The sequence below is a fragment of the Protopterus annectens genome, chromosome 7.part0 (assembly GCF_019279795.1).
Source record: "Protopterus annectens isolate FY-2018-M chromosome 7.part0, PAN1.0, whole genome shotgun sequence".
NCBI lineage: Eukaryota > Metazoa > Chordata > Ceratodontiformes > Protopteridae > Protopterus > Protopterus annectens.
Window position 1 is genome coordinate 1,524,605,716 of NC_056739.1, and position 9,297 is coordinate 1,524,615,012.

Genomic DNA, 9,297 nt, shown 5'->3' on the forward strand with positions numbered 1-9,297 from the left:
TTAAAGTGAGATTCCAACAAATAACAGTAAATTCCAAACATCAGTGTTGCAGCTTTTAAGCATTTTGTAGGAGACTTCTGTGTACTCCAATGCCCTGATATGTCTGAGAACATGATATGCTGAAGTAGGAGAATATAGCACAGAACCACAGTTTCAAAATTAGTATGCCTTTCTTTAATTTGTACTATAGTTCTCAGAATTTCAACAAGCACTCATAAATATAAGCCAAGTTCATGAATGCCTGCCATGTTGGAGTTGGAAAAATGACTGCTGTACAGATAAGTATGAGTGCTGCCTAAGTGACCAGATAATGACTATTTGGCATGCTATCAAATCACCTCCTTTCAGAAGCTAGGATACTGGTAGAATAACTGACTTTTTTCCAAATTAGTTTTGCGTTAATTTGAATAGCAGATGATACCAAATGATTTATAAATGTTAAGTATATATTCAAGATTAAGAACACAAGGCTGCACAGCTGAAGAAATTAGTTTGAAACATATGGCTGGAATATTTACAGTAGTTTGTAATTTCATAATTCGTTCAGTTTCCAGCATCTGTTGGGCACAACTAGAGATTTTTCTTTGTGTGTTTTCTTATGAGAATTACAAAATAGAAGTGTATTTTACCAATGAAATGAACAGTAGAATAATATTTTAAGACCATTTTTTAAGTTTGTATTTGTCTAATTTATAATGATGCAACTTGTCAACTAACGAGCATTGTTCATGAAAACTGATGTAAAAAGTATGCTAACACTTGTAATTATAAGAAAAAAATAGTCCAAAATATCCTACCTTCCACCATCTTCATTTAGTCCTTGTATGTAAGTAACCTCTTAAATAAACACAGAGGTAAGCCCATATTAATAAAAAAGAAGAGGGCATCATCTAACAAACCTTTTTGGGGGGTTAGATAATGACCTACTCCCTTTTGCATGCTGTAGAAAATAATATGGCTTATGTGCCAGTACAGAAAAAGTTTGTATAGCACAAAAATATTTACGTTTTATGTCATAATTGTTAATTCTTTCCTTAAAATACTGTCAACACAGAGAATTAAGGCTCCAGGCTGTTAACAAGCTACTTCTTTTAATCAGAGTTATAGGATTTGATTCATTACACCTTAATTTACCTGCTGTGTATCTCTGAGCAAGTCACTTGACCAGACTGTACCTCTAGGTCACCCCTGAAAAGAGACACTTATGTCCAGTGAGCTTAACCGTTTAATAAATTTATTAAACATAGCTATCATTTTAACAGCCCCCTCTGTATTTTGTAGGCCCTGCACTACCTATTTCTAAGTAAAGAGTCGTAGTTGTAGTACTCATCTGAAAATAGCAAAACTGAGAGGATTTTTTTGCAAGGAAATCCTGCTGGCAACACTGAAACACATCTATGAAGACATAATAAGAAGAGTATACATGTTTTACCAGCTTTTTTTTAACAATGTTGCAAGCAGTTTGACTTATTCTAATAATGTACGTTGAATTGCTGGCAGACAGTACATTACAGGGCCCTAGCACCATCTCCATGAGGTAGTATTTCCTCAAAATCTATCATGAGCCTTCCCGTTCCAGCTGTCACTCATATCAGCTTCTCCTTATATTCCTCTTCACTTCTGCTTGCTCCAAACAGTGGTGAATCCAGAACATGACATCTGAAGTAGTTACTTCATTTGATCTGCAACCTGTGGGTGTCGGATCCGACAGCTTTTCAAGCTCCAAGATTCGAGCTCCTAGCTCCTCCCCCCTACCCATAATCCCCTACTACCAACCACATTACCTCAGATCGTTTTTTGCCGCGGCTGAAGAAGCTTCCTTGTGAAGAGCTCCTGGCTGGGTGAGATCATTGCTGGTTTTTGAACCAAATTTACATTCAAAGTTGTTGTTGTGTGTGTGTTAGTTCCCTTTCACTGCTTCTTGCGCTAGTTTTGGTCCCTTTTTTGTTAAATTTATTACTAGTTTATCTTCATTTCCCCCCCCCTCCCCCTCCTAGTGTTTGGGTGTGTGTGTGAATGATGTCAGAAGGGCCTAAGGCCATTTTTTCCAAATGTACTGAGTGTGGCCACAAGCTTTCTCCAGCTGATGGCCACACTCAGTGCGTTTTGTGCCTGGGGGCAGCCCATTTGTCAGAGGCCTGCCAAATCTGCGCGGCCTTTAACCCCCGGGCACTTCGGGATAGGAAGAACAAGCTGATCCTGGCGGGAAAGCTCCCCCAGGAGTCGGCTTCTTCTTCCTCTCCCGTTCGGGCTCCGGCAGCTTCGGCGCCGTCTATCCCCTTAGCTCTACCCGGGACTCAACCTCCCTCATCGGGTTTGAGCTCTGGGGAAACTAGTGTCTCTTCCCTTAGAGAGAAGAGGCACAAGGATAAGGATGGACATAAGTCCCACAAAAGGCGGGCCGAATCTCATCCTTCGGCTCCGCCAGCAAAGCTACTTAAATCTCCCTCGAGGGTCTCCGGATCCCCCTCCTCTCGGTGCCGTTCGCCCTGTTTTTCGCCGGAGGAGGAGGATAGGTCTCCCTCGAGATTTTCGAGGCGGCCCTCCCGGCCCGCCTCTACTACTTCATCTAGGTCAACCCGAAGCATCTCCGAAGCGGATATGGATCGGATGATGCGTCGGTTCTTACAGACCCAAATGCAGATGGGGATGCTCTTGCCTCCCCCCCCCTCTGGGGGGGAGTGCAGCCCCCATATTTTCCCCGATCACTCCTTCTCCGACTCGTTTTCGGGTCTCGGAGTCATCGGATCCAGGCCCTTTCGGACCCGGGGAATTGTCGGCACCGATAGCGGTGGTCTCTTCGACGCCGACTATACCTTCGAGCTTGTCGGACCCGAGCGTCGGATCCGTGGGAGTTGCTGTGTCTTTGGCACTGTTGGCATCGGAGCACACCTCTGCCTCGGCGCCGACTGCATCGGCTCCGACCCCGATCCCTTCCTCGGATCCGAAGAGGTTGCTCTCAGAGGCTGGCGAGAATGGCTCTCCTTCGGCTTTCGAGGTAGTGGAGAGGGTACTGTCGAGGTCCTCCAGATCCCCGACCCGGGCTTCAGATCCACCCGTACCCCCACTGTATGAGGGTCTGTCTTCCATCATCCGTCCATCTGGACAGCCTGCCCAAGCCCTCCAGCTGGTTCCCGTGGAGGAACAACCACCCGTGGACGAGCCCTCTTCGGACAGTCCCACCGAGGAGGTCCCTCGGAAACATGGGTGCAAAAGGAGGCACCTGGACTCCCCCAAGTCCATTACCACAGACACAGACTTAGATGATACGGAGGGTTCCCCAAGGTCACCCCCTGAAGATGTCTCCTTTGGAGACATCATGGAAATGCTGCATATCAGAGGGGGGTGGTCAGCCCAAAAGCCCTCCCTTGATGAGTCCGTGTTCCTGGAGGCCTTTGGGGCAGGCCCATCTACCTCCTGGGTGTCCCCTCCGGCCGACCCCCTGGTGGACTTAATTACCACCAGGGCTTGGAAGGAGCCTGACACCGTGGAGCCAATCCCTAGGCGCCCCGATAAAGTCCTCAGCCCACCCACAGATAGACCATCTTGGGCCAAAGGAACCCCCGTTGATGCTATGTTGGTGGCGGCGGCCACCAAGAAAGAACTTGCGCAGGAGAGTTCTTCAGTTCACCCGCCAGATAAGGAATCTCGAGCGCTTGACCGGATTGGGAAGCGGATGTTTGCTTCAGCAACCTTTTCCATAAGGGTGCTGAACTATATGGCACATACCATTAGGCTACAGCGAGACTTGATTAAAGAATACGCTGCAGCCCCCCTGGAGTCCATGTCGGTCCCAGACAAAAAGGTTTTTGAGACTCGAATGGCCACTCTAAAATCCATCTCCAATACATCTATGCAGCTTCTCTCCCATGCAACGGAGGGAGCCGCTAGAGCTAGCGGAGCTGGGGTCGTCTTGCAACGTCTCTCCTGGCTCCGTCTGTGCGACTTCATGGACCCCTTCAAGGCGTCCTTCGCGAACGCCCCTTTTGATGGTTCTGCCTTGTTTGGCAAAACTGTTTGCGACATGCTGGTCCAAAGTGAAAAGGACGGGAAGACGCTGTCTGCCGTCGGAGTCCGCTTCTCTAATCCCCAAAGATCCTTCTCCAGGAATCAGAGGGGACAAAAGAAGCTGTGGTTCCGTAAGTCTCAGCAATCCCATTCTGCTGCGGACCACTCGTCCCCTAGCGGCAGAGGAGGACAAGGTGGACGCCGGCCCAGAAGCAGAGGGGGGCTGCGTAATTTTGGGTCTAGAGAACCTTTCTCGGACAGACCTGCGCAACAGCCCTGAGGGCTTGCCCAACTGTCCCTCTCTGGAGGCAGTCGGGGGGAGATTGTCAGAGCACCTGTCAAACTGGGAGTCCCTTACAACAGATTGATGGGTGCTCCGGATCATATCCAGAGGTTACTCCATTCTATTCATAAACCTTCCCCCAAACCCAGACGTCTCCCCGATGTCCTACCCGATCAAAGGGAGGCAGCGGCTTTGGAGATTTCAAAGCTGCTAAGAAAAAGAGCCATCCAGCCCGTCCCCCCAGACCAGTCCGGATTGGGTTATTACTCCAGGTTCTTTTTGGTGCCAAAGAAAACGGGGGACCTCAGACCCATCTTAGACCTTTCCGCCCTAAACCTGTTCATACCCAAGGAAAAGTTCCGGATGGTCACTCTCCAATCAATTCTCCCCCTGCTGCGGGAGAACGACTGGATGTGCTCGCTAGACCTCAAGGATGCATATTACCACATATTAATGGACAGACGATCCAGGAGGTTCCTCCGCTTCCGGCTCGGGGCCAGTCATTATCAATTCAGGGTTCTTCCATTCGGCCTCACCTCAGCCCCCAGAGTGTTCACCAAGGTCATGGCAGTGGTTGCAGCCCACCTGAGACTCTAGGGCATTCAGGTCTTCCCTTACCTAGACGACTGGCTCCTCACCGCTACCAACAGGCATCAGCTCTGTGCGGCGAGAGATTATGCTCTGTCTCTGGCCCACAACCTAGGCATCTCAGTGAACGAGCAGAAATCCTGCCTGTGCCCCACTCAAGCCTTTGAATTCATAGGGGCCAGGTTAGATACACGAATCTCCAAAGTTGTTCTAACGTCAGCCAGGCTGAACAGCTTGTCGTTTCAGGTGTTAGCCCTTCTTCGGAGCCCTGCTCCTCCAGCGGAGTTAGTCCTGAGGGCACTGGGGTCTATGTCAGCAGCGATCAATCTCTCTCTTCATGCCCGTCTACGAATGCGCATATTACAATGGACCCTTCAAGTCCAATGGTCTCTGTCGATCCACCCATTATGCATGCCAATACCCTTGAGCAGGGTGTGCAGAGACTCCCTTCTGTGGTGGTTACAGGCACAGGAACTCAGAGAAGGGAGACACTTTGTGATCCCCCGGCCAAAGCCACGTTGACCATGGACGCTTCTTGCCTCGGGTGGGGGGGGCATTGTTCAGGCAGATCCGTCCAAGGCACGTGGACTTCCCTAGAGACCGCATTACATATCAATGTCCTAGAGATGAGGGCGGTGCTTTTGGCGTTGCAAGCTCTCCACGACCGTCTTCCCATAGGGACTATTGCAATCCAGACGGACAACATGTCAGTAGTCTGGTATATAAACAAACAAGGAGGGACCAGAACTTATCCCCTGTGTCGAGAAGCCATGAGAGTGTGGGAATGGGCGGTTTCCACCAACCGCCTTCTGATAGCAATGCACATTCCGGGACGGTCCAACATATTAGCGGACAAGCTAAGTCGAGTGTTCCTCACTCCATAAGAGTGGTCTCTGAATCCATCTGTTGCGAAGCAGATCTTCCACAAATGGGGTCAGCCTCGCTGCGACCTTTTCGCTTCTCTTTTAAACACAAAATGCAGCGAGTACTTCGCGATAGTTCCCCCCAGACGGGAGACCCCCAGAGACGCTGTAGTCCATGCTTGGCCTCCTGGACTCCTTTATGCTTATCCTCCCCTCCCACTTATGATGAAATTCATCCAGAAAGCCTGTCAGTTGGGGAGCAGAGTTATCCTCATAGCCCCATTCTGGCCTCGACAGATCTGGTTCCCCTTTCTGCGGTCTCACAGTGTGGCTTCCCCATGGATTCTGGATCCCAGTCCAGACCTAATCTCGCACCCAGAGGGATGCCATACCCCAAACCTCGTCAATCTCAAACTTGCTGCTTGGTTGATCCAGTTCCATTAATGGCTAGGACTCCCGGTATCTCATCACCCGTTAAGGCCATTCTGGTGGCGGCTCATAAACCATCTACCAGGAAACTTTACAACAGTAAATGGAAACGTTTTTCCATCTGGGCCAAGGATAAAGAATTGGACCCATTTACTGTCCCTATTCCGACTATTCTGGACTTCCTTTCCCTGCTTTTTAGACAGGGAGCTAGTGCCTCCACAGTCAAAGTGCAGTTAGCGGCCATCTCCCATTTTCACGTGGGCGACGGCATAGGCTCCTTAGCATCTACAAAGTTGTGCAAAACCTTCTTAAGAGGCATTTTTCTTTTGAAACCACCGGTCAAGACTGTGGTTCCCCCGTGGGATCTCACTCTGGTCTTACAAGCCTTAACGAGACCACCTTTCGAGCCCGCGGCCTCGGTTCCGTTAAAGTTCTTGTCTTGGAAAATGGCTTTCTTAGTGGGTATTACTTCAGCCAAGAGAGTTTCAGAATTACAAGCTCTGTGTATCAAACCTCTGTACCTTATTTTTCACAAAGATAGAGTGTCCCTCAGGACTAACCCATCTTTCTTGCCTAAGGTGGCTACAGAATCAAACATTAATCAATCAATAAATCTCCCTGTATTTTTCCCAAATTTTCACAACAAAGGCGAATACATGTTGCACAAATTGGATGTACACAGACAACTGCATTTTTACTTGCACAGGACTAGAGAGTTTCGCAAGTCGGACCAGTTGTTTGTTTCTTATGCAAAATCAGCCATGGGCAAGGCAATTGCTAAAGTGACTGTAGCAAATTGGATCTGTCAGTGCATTATGCTGGGATACACTTCATCTGGGAAGCCAGCTCCGGTTGGCGTCCGTGCTCATTCCACAAGATCTGTAGCTACCTCAACAGCCTTTTGGTCTAGGGTTCCAGTAGATGATATTTGTTCAGCAGCTACCTGGTCCTCATCTCATACGTTCATTTCTCATTGCAAACTGGATATGATTTCCAGGAGTAGGGCTTCTTTTGGCTCCGCAGTGCTTCGGAATATCCTTCCGTAAGGACCACCCAGGTTCTTATAGGTTAGCTGGGGACTCTGTCCCACAGGTTGCAGATCAAATGAAGTAACTACTTCAGATAAAGAAGTTATGTACTCACCATAATGTTCCATCTGAGTAGATACTTCATTTGTCTGCAACCGACCCCCCCTGCCATCCCCCGAACCTCGGGAATTTTTCTGATCTTTCGGAGTTGGTTTCTGTCTCGAGTTGGTGAGGCAAAAAAAAACGATCTGAGGTAATGTGGTTGGTAGTAGGGGATTATGGGTAGGGGGGAGGAGCTAGGAGCTCAAATCTTGGAGCTTGGAAAGCTGCCGGATCGGATCCGACACCCACAGGTTGCAGACAAATGAAGTATCTACTCAGATGGAACGTTATGGTGAGTACATAACTTCTTTTTCTTTCTCTTCTGTTGTATGCATAAAACACTGACACAGCCTTTCCATTCCATTTACCCTACCCTGATGGTACTTTTGCTTTACATTGCATTCTTTCTGGTAGCCTAACTGACCTTTATATTAGAATGGCCTCATAAAATGTACACAGTAGTTCAAATGGTGCTTTATCACTGCCCTGTACAATAGAAAGATGGAATGAGTATCTCTCAAAGCCACTGTCCTGATTGTGCTCTACTAAATCCTACGAGACTTTACATGACTCTTCAGTAACCATTTGAAATGTTGGGACCAACTACATTGAATCTTGTAGTATGAAGTTTGACTGTCCAAAAAAAAAAAAAAAACAGAGTTACATATACCAAGTCTGAGATGGTTATTTTTTGGAATATTTCCTTTTTTTCTGAGGTATGATCTCAAAGTTGATATATTGGGGAGGGGGGGCTCTCTGCAGTCATCATCTTATAATTTTCTGCCTCTCCCTATCCATATAACCTGTACCATTTCATGCTGGCCCTCTATTTTGTCATGCCTTTGCAAACAGAGTTGAACTGATTTCTTAATTCTTTCTGAACTATAATAGCCTTTTCACATTTTTGGATTTCTTCAGTATTTAAAAAATGTAAATACATACATGAAATATTTATTTTGCCCATCCACCCCAAGTTATCTTTTTTTTTTTCACTAGATTACTTTACCTTAATGAAGGAGCTTTGTTGCCTTTTACATGGCATCTTCAAAGGTATTTTTGTTATTCTGCTTGAAAATGACAGAAGAAGAATCTGCATTCTATTCCAGTTTGTAGTCAATATGCTGATTGCTGTTAAATGACTCTGCATTAGTGTGACTGGTTGAGTGTGCATCCTTTTTAAGTGCACTTCAGTGGTTCAGAACATATCTGTTTGCTGCAAATATAGTGATTGTACCTGGTTCTAAGACTGCTATTAGGATGACATATTTACATTCCTATTGAATTCTAAGCTGCACATTATTTAATGTTTTTTAAAATTATGTTAAGCAATCAAGTGATCTCTACTATGTTTCACTGTCACAGCCTTTGTAGAATTTGTAGTAAATCACAAGTAGGATGTAATGTTTTCAGCATTATTTTATGTTATCAGCTGAGTGCTACTGTGCGTCACTGTTGCAACCTTCATTTACACTCAGATTGTGAAAGGCGTTGGTGGTGAAGAACAAAACTATGAAAATGCACTTGGCAGCATTTAGCAGTATGCTCAGTCCATGCATTGTAGGTGTAATATGACTTGTATGAGATTCTGTTGTTATGGAGCAGATGTCAGGTTGGTGGAGTTTTGCTTTCACAAGCTACAAAGGATATATTTTTTTCTGGTTGTCTTATTGTGGTGAAACCTGGCTAAGTAAATGCAGATTAGTGGACTGTCACTCTCTGAAAGGTTTTATAGCTTGCCAAGAGGTTTTGCAGCCTCTAAATTGTTTGTATTTTTCCAGGAGATACAGGAGCACAGCTCACTGCACAAGCAGGTAAGGTGGTGTGAGCTTTGCCATGACATTACAAAAAAAAAAAAAAAAAAAAACACTGAAGAACCAGACAAGCCAGAAAGCAAAATGGACACCTTTTATCCCCATATATACTTTAAAGGTAGTAGCCTAATATCTCTCCGTGAAGCAGGACAGGACACTACTTTGTCAGATTGTTATGCAGACAC